The following is a 27,098-nucleotide window of genomic DNA, read 5'->3' on the forward strand; positions in this document are numbered from 1 at the left end:
GACTATTTTTACGAGAGGAAGCTGACTAATTTCTCATGATTTTTGAATAGTCCAGCACTCATTGCAAGGGAACTCTACTTGAATGGTTCATGAGGCATAATACTTGCTAAGGGTTTTTCCTATTTACCCATACAATGAGTGCTAAGTGGACTATAATCATGAAATTAGTGAGTTATGACTACCTCTCATGGAAATAATCATAAATGAATGACTTACTTAAAACAGTTGAATCCCAAAATAATATCTAATATAATGCACTGCAAAAACTCTAATACTTAATTCAAATATTATATTATCAAAATTTTATATTTTACATTATTTTCTCCAAATTAAATTATTTATTTACTTATCCAATATTCCCAACCAGCTTATTATTTAGCTATCACTTTCCTGTCATTGGACAAAATGAACAATATTCCATACAAACTTATTATTTAGCTATCACTTTCCGCACGTTGGGCAAAAAGAACATGAATAAGCATAGAAGGCATAGATAAATAATTTGTTTCATATATGTAAATTATTTCATTAGTATTATTTATATATATATATATATATATATATATTAAAAAAATAATATTTTTAATTCAATAATTAATTTATATAGTGTTAAAATATATTATATAATTAAGCAACTATAATAATCATAAATTCCAGTCTAAACATTTTGTGGATAAACTTTAAAGCTATGTATATAAATTTTAAAGCTATGTATAATTAAAAGACTTAAATTAAAAGAAATAATATTTATTAAAGTATTGATTTTATATTAATGTTAAAATAAAATATTATATATTTATTATTTTTCTGATCGTTTAAAATTTTAATTAGTTGATAAACTTTATATGTAAAAATAAATTTAAAAAATTCTTATAATCGATTTTAATTTTAATCAAATTATTTAAAATTTTTAAATTATAATTTAAAAATTTATATAAATAAAATATATATTATTTTAAAAAATTTCAACTCATATAATGTAATTGGTGAATAAATTATATACTGTTGAGTCCATGTGTTATAAGTTTGAATACAATTGTATTCTAACTTCAATAAGACTAATAACATAAGCTCTATCAAAAATAGAATAGCAAACTACAAAAGATAAAGATAAGAGTTGTAAGAAAAAAATAGAGAAGAAATATTTTCAAAGAATTTCAATTTTTTAATCTAATTTTTTATTTTTTATAATTATATAGATTATATAACTCTTGTTGAACGCCTAATGCTTTAAGGGTTGGTGTAGAAGCTAAACAACCAAAGAGAGTCGGACCACATGGAATATGAAACCAAGGGTCATTCCTATGTATTATAAATATGTATCATTGTGAATAAGAAAAATAATCTAATGTTTATCTTTCATATTGCCTCCGCCATGTATGTGTTTAACATGGTATCAGAGCTGGCGATATTCAGCCTTGCTCATATCCAGCCTTGCTCATATTTGAGCCACTTGTTTTATGGCCTTTCTATGCATGTGAATTCTGCCATCAATTCTGCATTTCATGAATGTTTTCTCAACTAAATTCCAGCTATGATTTTTTCCCTGTAACTGTCATTTTCTCTGCTCCTGCAAACCAATGGAAGTTATTTGGAAGAGTGTTTCTGAGCAAGTGGGCATAGTCTCAAACTACGGTTTGTGATTGTTGGTTACAGATTTCTCTAGATGCGTTGAGCATGCCTGTCTCTATTGGAATTCTCGATGTGCAACAAAATTAGTAATACCACTGCTCCCATAGCAAGTTGGCTCCGGTCCACTACCTCCTTGAGGAGATGTTCCTGGTGTTTGAAATCCTGACCAATGCATTGGTATGGGAGCTCTATTATCTCTGTCAGTCGGGAACAGTTGTTTGCCTATCGAAGTAAGCGGAAATTATTCATAATCTCCAGAGGTATAGGCTGTTATTACATGCTATAATGTTTTTCTAGTTCTTTTGTGGTATTCTTCTTTGATATTACTTAGGATAGTCTCAGCACAAGTCACCACCACTCGCATAAGGGCTTCTTCGTTCGTCCCAAGTTTATGTGCAGGAAAAAAAAATGATAAAATAAAAAAAGTATAACACGGAAATAACCTTCCTCGCACACTCAGCCATCAAAGAAAGAGTTCTGCATAGTTCAAAAATTATAAAGGGATTATAGACCAACCTTGATCCACGCATATTATATTCATTTTGTGCAACTGATAACAAAAATTGCAACTATCTATACGCAGAATACTTATAGAATTTGGAATAACTTCATTTCCTCAATTGTTTAGGTTATCCAACACGTCAAAGTAGTGAATTGTATGGCATTTCACTGAATTCTAGTTACTACTAGTTTTATAATAAAGGCAACTTATTGCTAGCTATTGTTGCTTTCTTACCAGAGCATCGATACCTAAAACATCAAGCAAATTCCTTAATAGGTAATGGCATTTTCATAGAAGTCTATTGCCAACCTCAAAACCTTGGCAACGCATCTTTCAGGAAAGCAAATGCATTTGATAACATTGCATAGTGACTCTAGGAAGTCTTTTGGCCGTATATGCTTGTCTAACTGACCATAACTTAGTTGAAAATCGAGCACAAGAGATTTCCAGAAGTGACCTGTTCTGTGGACTCCACTTCTTTATCGATTCATGGGCTAAAAGGGCATTTTGTTCTTGGGGATCCAGTGACCAAAGGAGCAGATCTCTCTCAAAATATCGTGTGAGTTTTGATTGCAATCGCTTCAAGAAATCTTCCTCATGCAACTGAGTGTATGTTTTCCTGATTGCTCTGCACTGTGTTGCGGTTCTGTGTCCCAAAATTTCCATAATCAACTTCTCATTGTGCCCCTATAGTTGAAAGCAAATTGTTGGTTCTATGGTGTGAAACTGCTGCAGTGTTGAACATTGGTTCTGAACTATGGTTCGTCGCTGACTTGTAAAGCCGACTTGGGAACATAATTGAAGCAGTCCTGGTAACATAGTTTGGAAGACCGTATAAGGTGATTTGTTGGCTCTTTAACATCTGTGGTGTCGTTGGTTCATCACTGTGTGTTGGCAGGAAGTTATCCCATTTTCCACGGTCACATAAAACTCCAATAGCTACACTCTAGGCTCGCAAAGTAGCCAAACTTCCTTTTTTGTTATCATTACTTGTGGTGTGCATTAACACTCCTGGTTTATAAGTGTGTTGAATTTTTCTATGCATTGAATGGTGTAATGGAAACTGGTATATATGTGTTGAAGCTCCATGAGAGGAGGGTGCAAGTTCGATTCATGATCATGAGGCATTGCATTTATCGCTAGAGTTTGGCTCTAGTAAACTAAAGGTAGAAGATTTGCATTCCTAAAAAAAATAAAAATAAAAAGTGCAATCACAAGATTGGAAGAAGCAGTCACCAAGTAGAACTACCTTTCATGTAAATTGTAGTTTTTGGATACAACATTTGATCAAATCTCTACAGAACTATTAGAAGGAAATCATTCACCACTTCTCTGTGAGCACATATGTTACAATTGGTGGTTGAACTATGTATAAACAAATGAATCTTTGTCTCTGTGCCCATGTCTTTGCGTCATTTCCACAAGTGATGGTAAAGCTTGCTCACAACTTATTGTTTTGAGAATGCTTGAATTTGTTTTTATTCATATATAGCACTAGACGTGGTCAAGAGTCCAACAAAAGCTTTCTATTCATCCTATAGTTACATCTATTTAGCAGTGGGAACTATTTTTATGTGTGCAAGCCAACACCATTTTTCTGCTTCAATTATTGTGAAATGGATCGACTTGATGATGCATTGGAGCTGTTAAAAACCTTAATTCATTCCACTGTTGATGGGATGGTAAACATCAACAAGGAAACTCTTGTTGACATTAGAACCTGTCTACAATATGCACAAGAAAAAATTGAATTTTTTCATCTTGAATCACACTTACATCGAGATGAACTACAACAACGTAATCATCATTCTGAACTTGTTTCTGTTCATAACAATTCCCTTTTTGAGTTATAAATTAACTCCCATCAACATGCAGAAACTAATCAAGACGTTAAAGTTGAGGCAAATTCAAGAGTAGATGTACATGTAGATTTAGAGGTCCAGCCTACACTTCCCAAGCCAATCATCAGACCTTAGGAAGAGCTTGTCCATAACAAGCACAAAACAAGTCTTGGATATGATAAGGAGGTTTCCTTTCACATTCAAAATTACTCAAAGCCCATCCAGTTTCAGAGTGTTGGATTCCTTCATGACAGTTCACCTTCACATATTCCAAATTCTACTCCTGCACATTCGCAGCCAAAAGTTGTTAAATGCCAACACTATGACCGAGTTGGCCATATGAAATATCATTGTTTTGATCTTCATCCATGTAAGCACTGTCATAAAACCAATCATTCTTCAAACAAATGCTTCAAAAACAAGTCTCCTGCAAGAACAAAGATTCATCTTGGATGGACTGCTTCTCGGCAATGGGCTTCAACAGCCAAGAAGATATTTCAGTCATATGTCAGAACTTGTTCTAGAGTATTGAACAATCTTTTAGTTGATTTTTCTCCATCATCTCACCTTGTTTCTGACAGGTGGGGAAGTGATGGTCATTTACAAGCTTCAAAGCCACATCAAGCGAGACTAAGCAACAACCTGCCATACTAGATTCAGAGTTGTAGCCGGAGACAAAGATGCCCCTGAGCATGCCTTCATGATGCCTCTTCAAAGAATTGGGAACACTTCCTCTAGCAGAAGACTTCGGCTTCTTTTCAGTTTTGGAAGAGTTCTAGGAATTGCATTAAGCATTCCAGAGTTGTTGGTCATCCTTAAACCATCACACGTTGAGACCTCCCTTTTCAAGTTGAGGTTCTCCCTTTTTATGTGGAGTGAGACCTCACTTTTAAGGTTGAAGGTTTCCCTCTTCAAAACATCAGGAGCACTTCCTCTAGCACAAGACCTCATCTTCTTTCTAGATGTGGAAGAGTTCCGGGAACTTCACAAAGCATTCCAGTGTTGGTGGTCATCCTTAAACCACCTCCTTTTATACCAAAATTTCAGAGACCACATTCAACCTATTGCAGCCATGCATTTTTGCACATTTTGTATTACAACTCTCTTCTTGGACTCATTCATAACCCTTCGGATTAAGGGGAGGAATGTTGGACACCTAATCCTCTAAGGGTTAGCGTAGAAGCTGAACATCCAAAGGGAGTCCAAGGGACCACTTTGAATATGAAACCAATGGTCATTCCTATGTATTATAAATATGTATAATTGTGAATAAGAAAAGTAATCTAATGTTTATCTTTCATATTGCCTTCGCCATGTATGAGTTTAACAACTATGAATAATGGTTTTTTACAAATTTAATGTGGCTTCATTAAATAATGAGTTAGTATATATTAACTAATAATATTAATTAACAAAAAAATTAATAATAATTATGTTATTTAACTAATAATATTAATTAAAAAAAATTATAATAATTACTACACGTAATAACTATGTCATTAGAAGTGTTTATTTAGGAATAGGTCTTCGAGAATTATAATTATAAATAATTATTAGGTGTATGACATTTGACCTCCATGGAATATGCTTGATTATTCTTAGTGATAGTCACAAATAAAATGTTAAGATTTAACTCCAAGTTAGTTATTCCCTTTAATTAGTTTATCTCAAATTAATTAAATAAAAAATATATATCGGCATGTATCATATTAGGCATGTGGTATTGTTAAACTATTATACGATCCCATGATATTGTTACAAAAGTTATTTTCAAGTTAAAAAATAACATGGTAAAGTGGGGGTGATTCTCCATGGTTAAGAATATTGTTACATGTTTTTTAACTTTTGAAAAAAAATATCTCTACCATGAATGAATATCCTTTACAAAGAAATTAAAATGCATATACCAAATTAATATATTTACATTTATAATTTGATAATTAACTTAAAAGCATGGAAACCCTATTCCAAAACAGACACCCCTATTAATTAATTTCTCCACTACTCAATATGAGTTAACAAGTGGGATATAAAAATAATATTGATATAACATTTGAGTATGAAATTTGTGTAATTCGACTTGTACTGAATTGACATGTGATATATTTCACTGTCAATTATTCATTTTTTCAGCATATATATATATTCAGTCAAAGAACTTCTATTAATTCATCAAAAAAGTAATGCATCTTGTAGTTCATACCATCCATGCTCTCTTGTCTTCACTCCAACTAGATTTTTTAGTGAGGTGAGTGGTATATAGAAAAAAATCCTTACAACCCAAAACACAAGTAGAACTAAAAAAAATTTAGTAGAGAGCATTTACAAGAACGAGAACGACCCCTTTAGTGGTTAATGCTTTATACTACTTCATAGCGCTAAGGGATCAGATACCCCAAGTCACCCACACTTAGCCACCCACCTTCGTTCCAACACTTGAGTGGGTGCATTGCCCTTGCCACCCACAATGGAACCTAAGAGCGTGCTCCCTTAGTGGATTCTCAACTAACCAAGCAAGTCTCCAAAGAAGACCACCACGAAACCCCTTAGTGACGTTATGCCACAAGGTAGCACCACTTCGAAAAAAGCACTAGCTATCCCTTCCGCATAATAGTTGCCAACACTAAGAATTATTCTAATATATTTTGAAATGTCACGACCCTGCACCAATAAGACGCTAACCAAGTTTTTTATAAAATGGGGCCACATAAAACCACTTTTATAGACACCTAGAAATAATTAACACAAAGAGACGCCTTCCCAACAAAGAAAAAATAGCAAGACCTCTAGGCAAAACACAAGAATAGATAATTGAGAAAAATTACAACTGAGGAAGAAACCTCCACTTGTCTAAGTACCACCACTAGCCGAAGAATTGCATCTAAGTCCAAATAAATTTTCTTAGGTTGGCGATACAAGAGTTGCACTCTTCACTGTGATTTTGGTTAGCAAATATCCCCAACTCCTTTCTCCTGGATCCCACACCGTTTGACTGGTCACCCCAACCACAAGCTCACAAAACTCATACCTCTCACAGTCAGGCCAGAACATATGCAAATTGCCCAGACCAGGGGGCATGGATAGGAAATGGGCCTATGCACACTTAGTCGAAGTTCCTTCACTTACCCTCCCTCCCATACTAATACTCCAACCTCTGAGATCATTGTCGATCTCAATTATATAACCCACTATGACCTTCTAGATGTTTCTTATTAGCCTGCTCCACTTGGCTTGGTTGCCGCCAACTCTTAACCCATGTTGCATATTGATTATATTCATAATTCCATCTTCCTTCCTGTATCGCAGGTTCATCCATCCCCATCAAGGTATTTTATTGTCAACTATTTATGACAGTTATAGATTAAATTAGCTCAACCATATAAATTAAATGACTGGAAAATGTAAATTTGCATGAATCCATAATAAACATCAAAACACATAGCTTCATGATATGTTTCACGTTGTTAAAAAAAGAATCGTAAAACTAAATAAATTAGAACTTTATTATTATTATTAAGAATTAAGATACAAGTTAAACATATATACATTTGGAATATGATTCTTACTATGGAGATTTACCCCCACTTTACCATGGAAATTATTAATATATAAATAGGTTGCGTTACAATACTGTGGCTTATAACCTTATCAATACTACATGCCCAAAAAACCATAACTCACTTCATATGAAAATTGTTCATGTGAGATTTTTTTTTAATTAACCGATTTGTGTATACTACTATGGATATTCTAGAATATTTGGTGGAGGTTAAATCCCTACCAACCTCCTAATTAAGTTAAAATTTGGGAAGCCCTATTCAAAAATAGACACACATATCAACATAAGTAGAAATTTTCAACTTTCTATTACTTTATTTCATCATATAAAATTGGCGTAATGTTATTTCCTAAAAAAAAAAAAAAATGAAAGTTTATTATTGCTAGAGAATAAAATTACATTTTGTTTATACATGTCATGCATGTATTCATTGATGGTCTCTATGACCGTTGAAGAAGATTTTTTTGCAAGAGTTGATGATTACATATCAGAAATGGCAAAAAAAATAGTTATTAGCTAAAAGAGTACTGAAAAGAAAAGCATCATAGTGTATGCTTCTAATATAATTACAAAAAACAAAATCTAGGTTGTGTGGGAAGCCCATTTGATTGTTCTGTAGTTGATAATATTAATTTGAAGGTGGAGTTAAAAAATAAAAAAATGTTGTATTGTGTCTTCAATTTATGTTGTCCTCCTCAATGAAGGGCATGTGATAAAATTCATGAAACTTTCCTTCAAGATGCTCTATTATTTTCCATGTCCCGTGAGCCATCAAACTACCCTCTTTAGAGAGGGTGTCTACAGAGGTGTTGTGTTCCCTATAAATGTGAGAGATAGAGAAAAATGAGAATGTTGATTTTAGGTGGGATATATCATATAGCAGTGGTTGTAGCGTGAGGTTATAACATTTGTTACATCCTTTTTTCTACTTTATTATGAGCTGAGAGTCCACGAAAATTTGAATGGATATGATGTTATGTTCCTAAGAAAACAACAGTAACAACTTGAGGGCCATGAGTTCAACATAGTTGTTTGTACCATCTCCCAAACCGATTTTCATTTGGAATTTTTTTTTTTTTCAATGTAACTACATCTCCTCCACATAATTTAGGATCTCCCTGTGCTACCCCCATCGAAAAAACCCTAGGGGTTTTTCTTATTAATTTGAGGATGGGGAGAAATTCTAGTAAGAGAAATAAGAGGTGGTTTAGGTAGGAGATCTGGAATGGCTATAGATTGAGAATTTGTAATTTCTAGATGAATTGAGCATTTGTTAAAAATAGCTTTCTTCCCAGCTAACCAAATACCCCAACTTTCTATGAGAGTGGGAACAATAAAGTCCCTGGTTCCACTATTGGTGCACCATGCTTCCTAGGCTTCCATAAGGTTCAAACCATCCCATTTACAGACTTGGGAATGCTTAGAAGAGAGGAAGTTTCAGAGGGCCTATAAATAGGAACATTCAGTTAGCAAATTGTTGTTAGATTCTTCTACAATTTTGCAAAGATTGCACCAACCCGACCCTTTTTTGTGTGTTTTGCAAAGGAAATCCCAAGTGGTGATTTTTTTTTTCTAGAGTGCACCACATAAAAAATATAGGTTTAGTTGGACCTTTGAGCTTCCATAGGTGTTGCCACTAATTCTCTTGTGGATCTTGGGCTCAGTCTGAGAGTAGGGTGAGATAGCCTTCTTTAGGAGCATAGGCCCATCAGGAGGAGCGAGTCCAAAAAACTTCATCAAGTTCCTTTGTGATGTGGATATGGGCCTCTCTTAATGTATGGGTGATAACCATTCATGGTCTTCTGAATTGTCTCAGTAAGTTCAAATTTCTCCCCGATAGCCATTTTGGTTCTTTGAGATTTTAATTTGGTACCATAGCATAGAAGTTGATGTAAAATTAAATTGTAAATTGAAGTGTTTTATTTTTGGTGATGTATATTTTTATTAGATATCATTTTTGGGATTCAACTGCGTTAAGTAAGTCATTCAAACGTATGACCATTTCCATGAGAGGTAGTCGTAACTGACTAATTTCTCATGGTTTTTTGAATAGTTCACTTAGCACTAGTTTCAATCCCACTTCTTCACCCTTGTGAGCATCACCCGATGCAATGAGTGCTAAGTGAACTATTCAAAAAACCATGAGAAATTAGTCAGTTACGACTACCTCTCATGGAAATGGTCATACGTTTGAATGACTTACTTAACGCAGTTGAATCCCAAAAATGATATCTAATATAATGCACTGCGTAAATCCCCCATACTTAAATTCAAAAAGAGTCAAGGGATCTCTACTTGAATGGTTCATGAGGCACAATACTTGCTAAGGTTTTGCAAATGGGGTAGCAAGCTAAGTGGGCTTGATTGTGGGGAAAAACTCCACAGTTAAGCGCGCTTGAGCCAGAGGAGTTCTGGGATGGGTGACCTCCTGGGAAGTCCTGGTTACCGGGTGCAAGCCCCGGAAGTGATGATTGATGCTATGTGATTCGTTCTCCACATTTCACTAGTTTCAATCCCACTTCTTCACCCCTGTGAGCATCACCCGATGCAATGAGTGCTAAGTGAACTATTCAAAAAACCATGAGAAATTAGTCAGTTACGACTACCTCTCATGGAAATGGTCATACGTTTGAATGACTTACTTAACGCAGTTGAATCCCAAAAATGATATCTAATATAATGCACTGCGTAAATCCCCCATACTTAAATTCAAAAAGAGTCAAGGGATCTCTACTTGAATGGTTCATGAGGCACAATACTTGCTAAGGTTTTGCAAATGGGGTAGCAAGCTAAGTGGGCTTGATTGTGGGGAAAAACTCCACAGTTAAGCGCGCTTGAGCCAGAGGAGTTCTGGGATGGGTGACCTCCTGGGAAGTCCTGGTTACCGGGTGCAAGCCCCGGAAGTGATGATTGATGCTATGTGATTCGTTCTCCACATTTCACTAGTTTCAATCCCACTTCTTCACCCCTGTGAGCATCACCCGATGCAATGAGTGCTAAGTGAACTATTCAAAAAACCATGAGAAATTAGTCAGTTACGACTACCTCTCATGGAAATGGTCATACGTTTGAATGACTTACTTAACGCAGTTGAATCCCAAAAATGATATCTAATATAATGCACTGCGTAAATCCCCCATACTTAAATTCAAAAAGAGTCAAGGGATCTCTACTTGAATGGTTCATGAGGCACAATACTTGCTAAGGTTTTGCAAATGGGGTAGCAAGCTAAGTGGGCTTGATTGTGGGGAAAAACTCCACAGTTAAGCGCGCTTGAGCCAGAGGAGTTCTGGGATGGGTGACCTCCTGGGAAGTCCTGGTTACCGGGTGCAAGCCCCGGAAGTGATGATTGATGCTATGTGATTCGTTCTCCACATTTCACTAGTTTCAATCCCACTTCTTCACCCCTGTGAGCATCACCCGATGCAATGAGTGCTAAGTGAACTATTCAAAAAACCATGAGAAATTAGTCAGTTACGACTACCTCTCATGGAAATGGTCATACGTTTGAATGACTTACTTAACGCAGTTGAATCCCAAAAATGATATCTAATATAATGCACTGCGTAAATCCCCCATACTTAAATTCAAAAAGAGTCAAGGGATCTCTACTTGAATGGTTCATGAGGCACAATACTTGCTAAGGTTTTGCAAATGGGGTAGCAAGCTAAGTGGGCTTGATTGTGGGGAAAAACTCCACAGTTAAGCGCGCTTGAGCCAGAGGAGTTCTGGGATGGGTGACCTCCTGGGAAGTCCTGGTTACCGGGTGCAAGCCTCGGAAGTGATGATTGATGCTATGTGATTCGTTCTCCACATTTCACTAGTTTCAATCCCACTTCTTCACCCCTGTGAGCATCACCCGATGCAATGAGTGCTAAGTGAACTATTCAAAAAACCATGAGAAATTAGTCAGTTACGACTACCTCTCATGGAAATGGTCATACGTTTGAATGACTTACTTAACGCAGTTGAATCCCAAAAATGATATCTAATATAATGCACTGCGTAAATCCCCCATACTTAAATTAAAAAAGAGTCAAGGGATCTCTACTTGAATGGTTCATGAGGCACAATACTTGCTAAGGTTTTGCAAATGGGGTAGCAAGCTAAGTGGGCTTGATTGTGGGGAAAAACTCCACAGTTAAGCGCGCTTGAGCCAGAGGAGTTCTAGGATGGGTGACCTCCTGGGAAGTCCTGGTTACCGGGTGCAAGCCCCGGAAGTGATGATTGATGCTATGTGATTCGTTCTCCACATTTCACTAGTTTCAATCCCACTTCTTCACCCCTGTGAGCATCACCCGATGCAATGAGCGCTAAGTGAACTATTCAAAAAACCATGAGAAATTAGTCAGTTACGACTACCTCTCATGGAAATGGTCATACGTTTGAATGACTTACTTAACGCAGTTAAATCCCAAAAATGATATCTAATATAATGCACTGCGTAAATCCCCCATACTTAAATTCAAAAAGAGTCAAGGGATCTCTACTTGAATGGTTCATGAGGCACAATACTTGCTAAGGTTTTGCAAATGGGGTAGCAAGCTAAGTGGGCTTGATTGTGGGGAAAAACTCCACAGTTAAGCGCGCTTGAGCCAGAGGAGTTCTGGGATGGGTGACCTCCTGGGAAGTCCTGGTTACCGGGTGCAAGCCCCGGAAGTGATGATTGATGCTATGTGATTCGTTCTCCACATTTCACTAGTTTCAATCCCACTTCTTCACCCCTGTGAGCATCACCCGATGCAATGAGTGCTAAGTGAACTATTCAAAAAACCATGAGAAATTAGTCAGTTACGACTACCTCTCATGGAAATGGTCATACGTTTGAATGACTTACTTAACGCAGTTGAATCCCAAAAATGATATCTAATATAATGCACTGCGTAAATCCCCCATACTTAAATTCAAAAAGAGTCAAGGGATCTCTACTTGAATGGTTCATGAGGCACAATACTTGCTAAGGTTTTGCAAATGGGGTAGCAAGCTAAGTGGGCTTGATTGTGGGGAAAAACTCCACAGTTAAGCGCGCTTGAGCCAGAGGAGTTCTGGGATGGGTGACCTCCTGGGAAGTCCTGGTTACCGGGTGCAAGCCCCGGAAGTGATGATTGATGCTATGTGATTCGTTCTCCACATTTCACTAGTTTCAATCCCACTTCTTCACCCCTGTGAGCATCACCCGATGCAATGAGTGCTAAGTGAACTATTCAAAAAACCATGAGAAATTAGTCAGTTACGACTACCTCTCATGGAAATGGTCATACGTTTGAATGACTTACTTAACGCAGTTGAATCCCAAAAATGATATCTAATATAATGCACTGCGTAAATCCCCCATACTTAAATTCAAAAAGAGTCAAGGGATCTCTACTTGAATGGTTCATGAGGCACAATACTTGCTAAGGTTTTGCAAATGGGGTAGCAAGCTAAGTGGGCTTGATTGTGGGGAAAAACTCCACAGTTAAGCGCGCTTGAGCCAGAGGAGTTCTGGGATGGGTGACCTCCTGGGAAGTCCTGGTTACCGGGTGCAAGCCCCGGAAGTGATGATTGATGCTATGTGATTCGTTCTCCACATTTCACTAGTTTCAATCCCACTTCTTCACCCCTGTGAGCATCACCCGATGCAATGAGTGCTAAGTGAACTATTCAAAAAACCATGAGAAATTAGTCAGTTACGACTACCTCTCATGGAAATGGTCATACGTTTGAATGACTTACTTAACGCAGTTGAATCCCAAAAATGATATCTAATATAATGCACTGCGTAAATCCCCCATACTTAAATTCAAAAAGAGTCAAGGGATCTCTACTTGAATGGTTCATGAGGCACAATACTTGCTAAGGTTTTGCAAATGGGGTAGCAAGCTAAGTGGGCTTGATTGTGGGGAAAAACTCCACAGTTAAGCGCGCTTGAGCCAGAGGAGTTCTGGGATGGGTGACCTCCTGGGAAGTCCTGGTTACCGGGTGCAAGCCCCGGAAGTGATGATTGATGCTATGTGATTCGTTCTCCACATTTCACTAGTTTCAATCCCACTTCTTCACCCCTGTGAGCATCACCCGATGCAATGAGTGCTAAGTGAACTATTCAAAAAACCATGAGAAATTAGTCAGTTACGACTACCTCTCATGGAAATGGTCATACGTTTGAATGACTTACTTAACGCAGTTGAATCCCAAAAATGATATCTAATATAATGCACTGCGTAAATCCCCCATACTTAAATTCAAAAAGAGTCAAGGGATCTCTACTTGAATGGTTCATGAGGCACAATACTTGCTAAGGTTTTGCAAATGGGGTAGCAAGCTAAGTGGGCTTGATTGTGGGGAAAAACTCCACAGTTAAGCGCGCTTGAGCCAGAGGAGTTCTGGGATGGGTGACCTCCTGGGAAGTCCTGGTTACCGGGTGCAAGCCCCGGAAGTGATGATTGATGCTATGTGATTCGTTCTCCACATTTCACTAGTTTCAATCCCACTTCTTCACCCCTGTGAGCATCACTCGATGCAATGAGTGCTAAGTGAACTATTCAAAAAACCATGAGAAATTAGTCAGTTACGACTACCTCTCATGGAAATGGTCATACGTTTGAATGACTTACTTAACGCAGTTGAATCCCAAAAATGATATCTAATATAATGCACTGCGTAAATCCCCCATACTTAAATTCAAAAAGAGTCAAGGGATCTCTACTTGAATGGTTCATGAGGCACAATACTTGCTAAGGTTTTGCAAATGGGGTAGCAAGCTAAGTGGGCTTGATTGTGGGGAAAAACTCCACAGTTAAGCGCGCTTGAGCCAGAGGAGTTCTGGGATGGGTGACCTCCTGGGAAGTCCTGGTTACCGGGTGCAAGCCCCGGAAGTGATGATTGATGCTATGTGATTCGTTCTCCACATTTCACTAGTTTCAATCCCACTTCTTCACCCCTGTGAGCATCACCCGATGCAATGAGTGCTAAGTGAACTATTCAAAAAACCATGAGAAATTAGTCAGTTACGACTACCTCTCATGGAAATGGTCATACGTTTGAATGACTTACTTAACGCAGTTGAATCCCAAAAATGATATCTAATATAATGCACTGCGTAAATCCCCCATACTTATATTTTTATTTTTAATATCTTTTAATTTGTTAATGTAAATTGTTAAATATGGCACAAACATACAAGCTACCATTCACCTTGTGATTGACTGAACTCTATAAAAGAATACATTGTAAATAGATTATGTGGCATCTGAAATAATATTAATATTACCATCCAAAGCGAAGAAGATGTGTAATTCATTTAGTGCTCATCATATTGTTGACATGTGGTATTTAAAAAATATTATTGCACTTGGAGGCAATCTACAACCCAGTATAGGGGGAGATGTGTAAGCTTAAACATTTGTAAAATTTAACATTTAACGTACAAAAAATTAATACAAGCTCAATATATTTGTAATATTCACACAAATATAAATAAATATATGGATAAATATGTCAATGGAATCTCTCAATCGCTCAAGGTGAATTGTGTGCAACAAAGATTTCATTTCGAAAAACAAATTCTTTGCTCATGTTTTGGTTTAAGTGCTTTAACTAGTGATCACAATGTGTGTGTGTGTGTGTGTATATATATATATATATATATATATATATATATATATATCTTTGGGTAGGTCCAATATCTAGAATTTGGAGAAGTTGTTCCAAGAGCTCTCTACAGAGGGAAAACAAGTTCTAGATTTGATGGTTTTTTTTTTTCTAAGTAAAAGTAATCTATTAATATGTACAGAAAGATACAAAGAGGACAAGGCCTCAACCAAGGTATCGTAGAGTATCAACAAAAACTGGACTACCCCAACATTGGGGAAACTAGTCCAGTGAGAGCAGACACCTCAAAAATGGTATCACTTCTCAAGTCCAGACCCCACAAAAGAAAGATTTGATGTTAAGAATATCCAGTGGGAAGATTACATTGAAAATATCCATATTCCTAGAATTCATCAATATGTCTAGAAAATACATGGTATATGAAACCACCCTGCAAATTTCTAGTTCCATTAATTCAAAGTGATAAATTCTAAGCTGATTATGGAGACAATAGAAAAGTAATATAATAACAAGATTAATAGCTACGATGTGACATAGTCCCTGCCTCTACTACTAACGAATTGATTCTACCCACACAAATCTTTTGCATAGTGAAAGCTCATTGCACAAGCATTTGTTCTCCACACACACACTTCCTCTTTCTCTAGCAATTCTCATTTTTCTCTTCATCAACTTCATATTCTTCTGCTTCCCTTTCTTGAATATCAAACTTATGAGTGAATGCTCCAAATGAATCAAACTACATTGTACTTATATCCTCTTCTAGAGTTTGAATTACCTTCTATGGAAGTTATTTGGAAGAGCATTTCTGAGCGATTGGGCATAGTCTTAAACTATAGTTTGTGATTGCTGGTTACAAATTTCTCTAGATTCCTTGAGCATGCCTGTCTCTTTTGGAATTCTCGATGTGCAGCGGCATTAGTAATACCACTGCTCCCATAGCAAGTTGGCTTCGGTCCACTACCTCCTTAAAGAGATGTTCCTGGTGTTTGAAGTTCTGACAAATGCATTGCTATGGGAGCTGTATTATCTTTGTCAGACAGGAACTGTTGTTTGCCTATCGAAGCAAGAATAAATTATTCATAGTATCTAGAGGTATTTGCTGCTATTACATGCTCTAATGTTTTGCTAGTTCTTTTGTGGTATTCTTCTTTGATATTACTTAGGATAGTCTCAGCACGAGTCACCACCACTCCCATAAGGGATTCTTTGTTCGTCCCAAGTTTATGTTCAGAAAAAAGAAAAGAAAAGAGTATAACAGGGAAATAACCTTCCTCTCACACTCAGTTGTTACCGAGAATAGTGTCTATGCAGAACTGCTAATCCCACTAAGGCTGGTAGCTACCTTAGAAACAAACAAACTAAAACTACTTTCGTTTTCCTTTATGAAAGATGGATGAGAGAAGAATAAAGGAGACCAACTTCTGTCTTGCGCTTGGTTCCTTGCTCGATTCCTCTCTCTTCTGATAGTCCTTTACTACTTGCTTTCGTACCCAGCTTCACAAAGTACCTGTAGAATTAAAGCAGCATAACACTATACGAGAACATGGATCTATTATCATAAGCAATATAGGATCAGATGTATATTAACCACACAAATGCATAAAACATCAATCACACAAGTGTATGGAGGAAAACTTGAATATTTTTATTGATAATCAAGAAAGAGCCAAGAGAATTACAACCAATTGTTCTGACCCAGCATCATCCTCTTAGCAAGTAAGCCCTTCTTCACCTCATGAAAAGCTTAGATCACCCAGCACTATGATGTTGCCTCAAGAAACCAACAACAATTCCTTACAAGATGCAAAATTCTAGCCTCTGGATCTCTGGGATGAGGGATCCATATATAGATGTCTGCAAGGGAGGTGAGTCAGCTTGATATTTGATTAGTGTCTTCCCTCTGATAGTTCTTGATTCCACTTGGAGATTGATGATCTCTTACTCATCCCTGGTCGAATTCAGAGAGGCAAGTGTCACAGGAGAAGTTTCTGGAAGATTCCATGCTTCTCCACCTTGCGGATTGACCCTGCCATTTGTCCCTTCTCGCCCATTGCACCCCATAGAAGGGCTTTTTAAAATTCAATGCACCTACTATGTGTATTTAGGTGGGATGCAACGCACTTAGCCTATGGAGCAAGTGAAATCGTCTAGTTTTGACCAGTTCTGAGTAGTTTTTCATGGAGAACTTCTGGGAGATGCTGTAATCAGTTGACCTTGTCCTTTTAGGGGTTGGAACAACACCTTTAGGGACTTAGGAGCCCTTGGTTTATGGAAATTTATGCTTGGGGTTGCGATGCCCAAAAATTTCTATAATAGTTGCCCCCTAAAGCATGAGGTCGTTAATCTTTTGATGTCGGGTGAAATGCTTTATCATGAGGATCCAAAGTTCTTTCAAGCTGGAAGGAGACCTGTAATAAGATACAATACAATACATTATCTTCATTTTATTTTCATGATCTAGCTGAGGCGGGCATTCCCATGCTCAGCTTTATAAATTCATTTTTCATGTACATGAGACAAACAATTGTCTGAGTGTAGATTGATGATTCTGGTAGAGCCATCATCCCTTAGATTGGATGATTATCTGTGTAGCAATGATGTACATTTGATGTCTTTATTTTCCCGAATATATATCGCAGCTCGGATGGATGAAACTAGATCTGGGGTCTTCAATCTCGTTCGATCTTCACTCAAAGTACAAGTCGATCCATGTGAGAGATGTTCTGGAGTCGAACATGGAAAGACATCCCCTGATTACCAACCAATGATGTAAGTTGTTAACAGGCGCGAGAGGAATCACCGATAATGATAATGATCCTCAAGGTACTGCAGTACAATTCATGTGGTGTGAATAAGGGACTTGGCGTCGAACACCACGTAAAATCTTTCGATTGAAGGCCATTGATGAAAACCTATCGCCGGAAGTGAGAAACTTGCCATTGAGGCATGCAAGCTTCAAAGTACTGAAAGGGTTGTTCCTAGATCGACTTCTTGGATAATGAGTTGATGTCGACAAGAAGCGATCCGTCATAGGAGGGCCTTAATGAATCCCACGTCAATGACACGGAACGGAGCAAATGATTTTATTGGAGGTGAAAACAATCTAGTGATATATGGTTCAGGGTGGCGGTCATGAAAGAATGGACGAAAATGTATTATAGTGGGTGAGACACAGGTGAATTCTCTGAGTGACTTCTCTTGAACATATCGGTGACACTGACATGATGGATTGGTAGCATTAACCCCAAATGTAGATGGTGTGATGGAACCATGGTGATATGACCAGTGAATGGAACAACCCAACCCGACTAGGATGCGAAGTGAAAGTGTCATGTTCAAGAGCGACTTGCTACCAACAAAGTTTCTTCAAGTTTTTCTTCCCAATTTTTCCCCAGTCATTTCTGACCAGTACCTCTTTATTTTTTTCAAGCTTGAGGAGGATAACATATGCTTGTTCTATAATTTTCCCTTCGGGAAAACCTATCGCTATGTTTTAACGAGCCTAGCGATAGTGAAACTCGTTCTTGTCTGTTATGGACAAGTTTGTCGCTATTAGGTTTTAACGAGTTTAACGACAAAGATAACTCGGTCCTTTTCAATTTTAGAGAGTCTGAAAAGGAACGTAAAGGAAACTCCAAAATCCTTTTTTGTCATCTAATCCCTTAAGTCCGAAAAAGTATAAAACAATACAGGAGGGATGAATTTTCGGTAATTTTAACGAGCCGAACAAGACAAGCGCTCGAGTCAGTTGAAAAGAGCTTAAAGGAGACTCATTTTTGAGGAACGAGTGATAAATTCGGGTAGCTGCTGATTCCAAGTAAGGTTTGGAATTTTCCAATCACGGTAGTGTCACAAGGATGGCTAACAAGATCACTCTTCGCAGCTGTTCCTCAAAAGGGGTAAGCAATCAAGTGGAGGTGAATGATCGGCCAATACAGAGTGGAGGTGATGATGAGAACACGACCAAGGCTTCAAAGGCTGAAGTACTACATTCACGATGGTTATTTACCGGAAATTAGTTCATTTTTTAATGAGCTTAAATGCGGGGGGAAACACTTGCTCATTGCTTATGTTTATTTTTTAACGAGCTTAAATTCCGTGATAAAACTGCTCAATCTAGTCGTATAATAAGGATGTCTCATCTAAGATGCCATTCTTGTGGAGCTTGCACCTTACAAAGCTTTGCTTCAGATCCTTTCTTTATGCAAGTTAGGAAACGACTAATCCTACGAGTTTAAAGGGTTAGAGGACCTAAAAATTTAAAAAATAAATAGTCACTCTTCGCTTGCACGCCAAAAGGTTTTCATTCCCCCAGGTATAGAGAAAAATTTCCAGGTTACCAAGAAAGTTTCATCCGCGTAGCGGATAAAATTCTTTCTCGGCGATGCCTATCGAAATAGGCAAAGAGGAGTGGTGTCACCCGGCATAACCTTAATGAAGGTATCTTATTCCAGTATGTTCCCATTTTCCTGTAAGGACAGGTTCGCCAGATTAGTCATATATCCCTCGTGGAGATCAACCCTATACCCAAGGTTCTCCTGCCGAAGCAGACCAGGGTGCATGCCCCCTGGGTTTTAGTCATGTCCCCCGAATCACTCGCGCTCATCAGGTGGACGGACTGGGGATTGATGAGACATTCCTTACGTGAAAAGACCATTCAGGGATGGTATATGACTATTTGCTATGCGTGAACCGGGGAATGAAAGCTGGTCTATGAGCTTGATCACTCTTCCTTCGTGTGGAAAACATATTACTCTAAAGAGTGAGGAGACAATGGCTCCCATGCAATAAATATAGTCTCGTCCAAGGAGTAGATTATAATCCAGGGGTCCTTGGACTACCATTACGTTCATGTGAACGGTTTTCCCTCTCAATGTAATGGGCATATTGGGAAGGATCCCTAACGGTCAACTGGTTCCTTTGTCAAAGCCTGTTAGATTTCTCATTTCAGGCAAAAGCGATGGCGAACCAAGCGCTTTCCAAGCAGTTGAGGAAAGGACTCACAGAAGCCCCTTCATCTATGATGGTATCGACCATGACCATTCTATATACTTGAGCAAATTCAGAATGGTACACTAGCCGGTAAACAGGGTCTGCCTAGTAGATTCTAGTCAAAGGAAACAACTAGGTTTCTTGGAGGTGGGACCGAATAGATGGCCGGGTATGAATCTGATGAACTTCCTTCCTGTGGTAAAGGAACGGGTAAGTTGCTCCCATGTTCATCAGATTCTGTGCTTACAAAAAGAATTTGGACGGTGTCATCCTTATTCTCTTCGATGACTGTATCATCTGAATATGGAACCTCTGAAGGCAAGACCGGGTCAACTGCCGCCTCGACCTTTTGACTTTTGACTGGTATGGATTCAGATCATTCTTCTTCTATGATAGATGCTTCGGCCGACCATAAGGGCGTGTCAGCCGGATTTTCAACTAGTGACAGACTCGGTAAGAGTTTCTTATATCCAGGAGGGAGCCGTAACGGTGAAACTGGACGGTCGTCCAAAACTCTTTTAGCCTCATTTAAGAAGGGACAACGGTGAATGGCATGATCGCCTTCGCACAGTCTGCAAGGAAGTTTACCTTTTCCTTTTTGTCCAGGGGCTTCACTTTCACTAGTTGACGGTGTACTTTCAACATGATCACCAGAGGTTGAAGACACCGGGTTGTGCAAACGAGGAGACCAGTCCCTTAGGATCCGAGGGATGCAAGGACAATCTCTATGATAGTGGTCTCCTTTGGAAATGACACATGGCGATTTAGGCCTGGTCGGTGCAGTGTGTGGATTTTCGCTAGACGACACTTGGTTGCCCCTTTTCGCCTTTGGCTCCTTCTTCTTCTTCTCTTTCTTCTTCTTTTCCTTCTTCTTCTCAAGTACTTGATTTTTGGCTTTACCAGCTTCATCAAGCGAAGAGGAAGGAGGAGAGGAAGAATTGGACGAAGTAGAGGGTTGGGGGGTAACTCCGGTATCGTTTAGTTGTTGACTTGATTGTTCAGGAATCGTGATGTTCTGAACGACAGAGGTTGAGAAGAGCCATACGGGCAAACCAATTGTCAATCCTGGAAGTGACAATGTGGCCATATGGGGTGCACCAACATCTCCCCAAGAGGAGAAGGGACTAGGATTTCCTCCAAGAGGAACTCCTTGGTTGGTGGACTCCATTTTCCTCAACCCAAGACCAATGTAGGAAAGGTGATAATTATTCCGTTTAAAATAAATTTTAGACGCTTTGACACAACTTGTTTTTTCAATTTTAAAGAGTCGAGAAAAAATAAAAGATGACTCTAGTCGCCTTCGATTTTTAATGAGCCTGAAGTGACAAGTGCTTAGATGGACCTTTTCCGTTAAGGAGTCTGAAAAGGAACGAAAGGGACTACTCTGGAAATCTAGACAGAGGGATTACCAAACCAATCGCAAAACTACAGAATACTTTTTACGGTACGACAGTCAATCTTCCCAAATGCTATGTTCAGTGCATTGCGATCGATAGGGCGGCAGACACAACTTCCTATGGATAAAGGATTAAGCCTATTGTGGTCTCCCAAAATATACTCGACGGTACGTGGGAGCACAAGTCCGTACTGGCACTTATCGTCTCAAAGTGGAGGAATCACCCAACCAACAGTGAAAACAACAGTTACCAGGCTTTACGACGCCGGAATACGTCTCTAGCCTAGACTTCTAGATGTTGTGCGTTAGGTTCCAAAGAGTTGTCAGATTCATTAAATTTATTTTATAGTTGATCTTGCTTAAGAAATTTGCCTTTCAGGTTCACCGCGTGATGTAGATGTACAATTCCTAAAATGCAATCTAAGATGATAAACAGTCGTTTAATCTTCTTTTTTGCAAATGAAAATCCTAGCTACTAAGGAAAGAGAGATGGCGTTCTTTCAACAAAGAGCAAAGAGCACACACTATATGCACTGTCCTAAATCAAACCAACAAACAGTCTAAATGCAAATGCACATGCATGTATTTGTTTTTAGCCTTCTTAATGTGTAAATGATAAAAAGAAAGCTAATGCGCAAATCTGAATTATTTTTCAAAGCGACAATTACTAACAAGTTTCTTTTCAAAACAAAATGAGGACAATGACAACACTTTGCGATTTGGAATTGAAAACTTGCTTTCGACACTAGAAAAACTACTAATTCAGATCAAATACAATAGTAACAGGGTAATCGACTATCAAGAGCAATCAGACTCTCTTCTATGACTGAAAACGACACTTGCGACACTTTCAAATCAAGAAACGACAGTACAATTACGTTACTTCTTTGTAAAGGAGAACTGAAAATGACTCAAAAAATACATAAAAACATTTACAGTTATTTGCACAATGGAGGCGGAATAACAACAAGGAAAGGGGTTTCAAACAGAGGTGTACTGACTACAGGCAGCAAAACTCCTAAATAGATCTGAAAAGAGTGAACACAGAAACCAAAATTTAGGAACAATGCCTTGTCTGATCAGCGCACCTGTAACACAGTGAAACTGAAATGCAGCGCACCTACTACACTCGGGAAGTGCGCTGCATTTGAAGTTCACAAAACAGACAGTGCACTGGACCAGGGACGAGACTTTGATTGGATTCCGGGTCACAGTTTGCAGTTCAGTTCAGGGATTTAGGCCAAGCAAGTGGTAATCAGTAAATCAATCACAGGGGTAGATCTAAGGAGGTTACTAGAGCCACCACGAGGGCAATTAGAAAGCTTGTAAATCAATTTTTTAATTCATAAACAAAACCTGGAGATTGACTGAAGTAGCGTTGATCTACTTTGCACTTGCATAGCAAATGCAGTTCGAAGGCTAGCTGGCTTGACTTTAGGCTCCGTTTGTAAGTTTATAAAGTAAACAAATGTGGATGAACAAACAATCTACTCGCTCCCTAGCGGAGTCGCCATTTTGCTACCGGGAATAGTGTCTATGCAGAACTGCTAATCCCACTAAGGTTGGTAGCTACCTTAGAAACAAACAAACTAAAACTACTTTCGTTTTCCTTTATGAAAGATAGATGAGAGAAGAATAAAGGAGACCAACCTCTGTCTTGCGCTTGGTTCCTTGCTCGATTCCTCTCTCTTCTGATAGTCCTTTGCTACTTGCTTTCGTACCCAGCTTCACAGAGTACCTGTAGAATTAAAGCAGCATAACACTATACGAGAACATGGATCTATTATCATAAGCAATATAGGATCAGATGTATATTAACCACACAAATGCATAAAACATCAATCACACAAGTGTATGGAGGAAAACTTGAATAGTTTTATTGATAATCAAGAAAGAGCCAAGAGAATTACAACCAATTGTTCTGACCCAGAATCATCCTCTTAGCAAGTAATCCCTTCTTCACCTCATGAAAAGCTTAGATCACCCAGCACTATGATGTTGCCTCAAGAAACCAACAACAATTCCTTACAAGATGCAAAATTCCAGCCTCTGGATCTCTGGGATGAGGGATCCATATATAGATGTTTGCAAGGGAGGTGAGTCAGCTTGATATTTGATTAGTGTCTTCCCTCTGATAGTTCTTGATTCCACTTGGAGATTGATGATCTCTTACTCATCCCTGGTCGAATTCAGAGAGGCAAGTGTCACAGGAGAAGTTTCTGGAAGATTCCATGCTTCTCCACCTTGCGGATTGACCCTGCAATTTGTCCCTTCTTGCCCATCGCACCCCATAGAAGGGCTTTTTGAAATGCAACGCACCTACTGTGTGTATTTAGGTGGGATGCAACGCACTTAGCCTATGGAGCAGGTGAAATCGTCCAGTTTTGACCAGTTCTGAGTAGTTTTTCATGGAGAACTTCTGGGAGATGCTGTAATCAGTTGACCTTTTTCTTTTAGGGGTTGGAACAACACCTTTAGGGACTTAGGAGCCCTTGGTTTATGGACATTTATGCTTGGGGTTGCAGTGCCCAAAAATGTCTATAACATCAGCCAACAAAGAAAGAGTTTTGCATAGTTCAAAAATTATAAAGGGATTATAGCCCAACCTTTATCCACGCATCTTATATTCATTTCTTGCAACTGATAATAAAAATTCCAACTATCTAAAAAAAATTTTAAAAATGACAAAATAAGAAAAGTATAACAGGGAAATAACCTTCCTCTCACACTCAGCCAACAAAGAAAGAGTTTTGCATAGTTCAAAAATTATAAAGGGATCATAGCCCAACCTTGATCTACGCATCTTATATTCATTTCCTGCAACTGATAATAAAAATTCCAACTATCTATATGCAGAATACTTATAGACTTTGGAATAACTTCATTGCCTCAATTGTTTAAGGTATCCAACACATCAAAGTAGTGAACTGTATGGCATTTCACTGAATTCTAGTTACTACTAGTTTTATAACAAAGCCAACTTATTGCTAGCTATTGTTGCTTTCTTATCAGAGCATCGATACCTACACCATCAAGCAGATTCCTTAATAGGGAATGGCATTTTCATAGAAGTCTATTGCCAACCTCAAAACCTTGGCAACGTATATTTCAGGAAAGCAAATGCATTTGATAACAATTCATAGTGACTCTAGGAAGTCTTCTAGCTATATATGCTTGTTTGCCCGACCACAACTTAGTTGAAAATCGAGCACAAGAGATTTCTAGAAGTGACCTGTTCTGTGGACTCCACTTCTTTATCGATTCATGGGCTAAAAGGGCATTTTGTTCTTGGGGATCCAGTGACCAAAGGAGCAGAACTCTCTCAAAATCTCACGTGAGTTCTAATTGCAATCGATTCAGGAAATCTTCCTCATACAATTGAGCATATGTTTGCATGATTGCTCTGTGCTATGTTGTGGTTCTGTGTCCCAAAATTTCCATAATCAACTTATCATTGTTCCCCTATAGTTGAATGCAAATTGTTGGTTCTATGGTGTGAAATTGCTGTAGTGTCAAACATTGGTTCTGCACTATGGTTCGTTGTTGACTTGTAAAGCCGACTTGGGAACACAATTGAAGCATTCCTGGTAACACAGTTTGGAAGACCATATAAGGTGATTTGTTGGCTCTTTAACATCTGTGGTGTCATTGGTTCACCATTGTGCGTTGACAAGAAGGTATCCCATTTTCCACGGTCGCATAAAACTCTAGTAGCCACACTCCAGGCCCGCGGAGTAGTGAAATTGTCTTTTTTGTTGTCATTACTTGTGGCGTGCATTAACACTCTTGGTTTATAAGTGTGTTGAAATTTTCTATGCATTGAATGGTGCATTCGAAACTAGTATATATGTGTTGAAGCTCCATGAGAGGAGGGCACAAGTTTTATTCATGATCAAGAGGAAATGCATTTATCACTGGAGTTTGGCTCTAGTAAATTGAAGGTAGAAGATTTGCATTACTAAAAACAATAAAAAAAATTGCAATCACAAGATTGGAAGAAGCAGTCACCAAGTAGAACTGCCTTGCATGTAAATTGTAGTTTTTGGATACAACATTTGATCAAATATCTACAGAACTATTAGAAGGCAATCATTCACCACTTCTCTGTGAGCACATATGTTACTATCAGTGGTTGAACTATGTATAAACAAATGAATCTTTGTCTTTGTGCCCATGTCTTTGCGTCATTTCTACAAGTGATGGTAAAGCTTGCTCAAAACTTATTGTTTTGAGAATGCTTGAATTTGTTTTTATTCATATATAGCACTAGACGTGGTCAAGAGTCCAACAAAAGCTTTCTATTCATCCTATAGTTACATCTATTTAGCAGTGGGAACTATTTTTATGTGTGCAAGCCAACACCATTTTTCTGCTTCAATTATTGTGAAATGGATTGACTTGATGATCCATTGGAGTTGTTAAAAACCTTAATTCATTCCACGGTTGATGGGATAGTAAATATCAACAATGAAACTCTTGTTGACATTAGAACCTGTCTACAATAGGCACAAGAAAACATTGAATTTTTTCATCTTGAATCACATTTACATCGAGATGAGCTACAACAACGTAATCATCATTCTGAACTTGTTTCTGTTCAGAAAAATTCTCTTTTTGAGTAAGAAATTGACTCCCATCAACATGCAGAAACTAATCAAGACATTAAAGTTGAGGAAGATTCAAGAGTAGATGTGCATGTAGATTTAGAGGTCTAGCCTACACTTCCCAAGCCAATCATCAGATCTTGGGAAGAGCTTGTCCATAACAAGCACAAAACAAGTCTTGGATATGATAAGGATGTTTCCTTTCACATTCCAGATTACTCAAAGCCCATCTAGTTTCAGAGTGTTGGATTCCTTCATAACAGTTCACCTTCACATATTCCAAATTCTGCTCCTGCACATTCGCAGCCAAAAGTTTTTAAATGCTAACATTGTGACAGAGTTTGCCATATGAAAGATCATTGTTATGATCTTCATCCATGTAAGCACTGTCATAAAACCAATCATTCTTCAAACAAATGCTTCAAAAACAAGTCTCCTGCAAGAACAAATATTCATCTTGGATGGATTGCTTCTTGGCAATGGGCTTCAACAACTAAGAAGATATTTCAGTCATATGTCAGAACTTGTTCTAGAGAATTGAAAAATCTTGCAGTTGAATTTTCTCCATCGTCTCACCTTGTATCTGATAGGTGGGGAAGTGATGGTCATCTACAAGCTTCAAAGCCACATCAAGCGAGCTTGAACCACAACCTGTCATACTAGATTCAAAGTTGTAGCCAGAGACAAAGATGCCCCTAAGCATGCCTTCATGATGCCTCTTCAAAGAATTGGGGACACTTCCTCTAGCAAAAGACTTCATCTTCTTTCTAGTTTTGGAAGAGTTCCAGGAATTGCATTAAGCATTCTAGAGTTGTTGGTCATCCTTAAACCATCACATGTTAAGACCTCCCTTTTCAGGTTGAGGTTCTCCCTTTTTATGTGGAGTGATACCTCCCTTGTAAGGTTGAAGGTTTACCTCTTCAAAACATTAGGAGCACTTCCTCTAGCACAAGACCTCATCTTCTTGCTAGACCTGGAA

This window comes from Pinus tabuliformis, chromosome 3_2 (assembly GCF_031772625.1).
Source record: "Pinus tabuliformis cultivar Carrire ecotype Pingquan chromosome 3_2, CPIR1, whole genome shotgun sequence".
Classification (NCBI taxonomy): Eukaryota; Viridiplantae; Streptophyta; class Pinopsida; order Pinales; family Pinaceae; genus Pinus; species Pinus tabuliformis.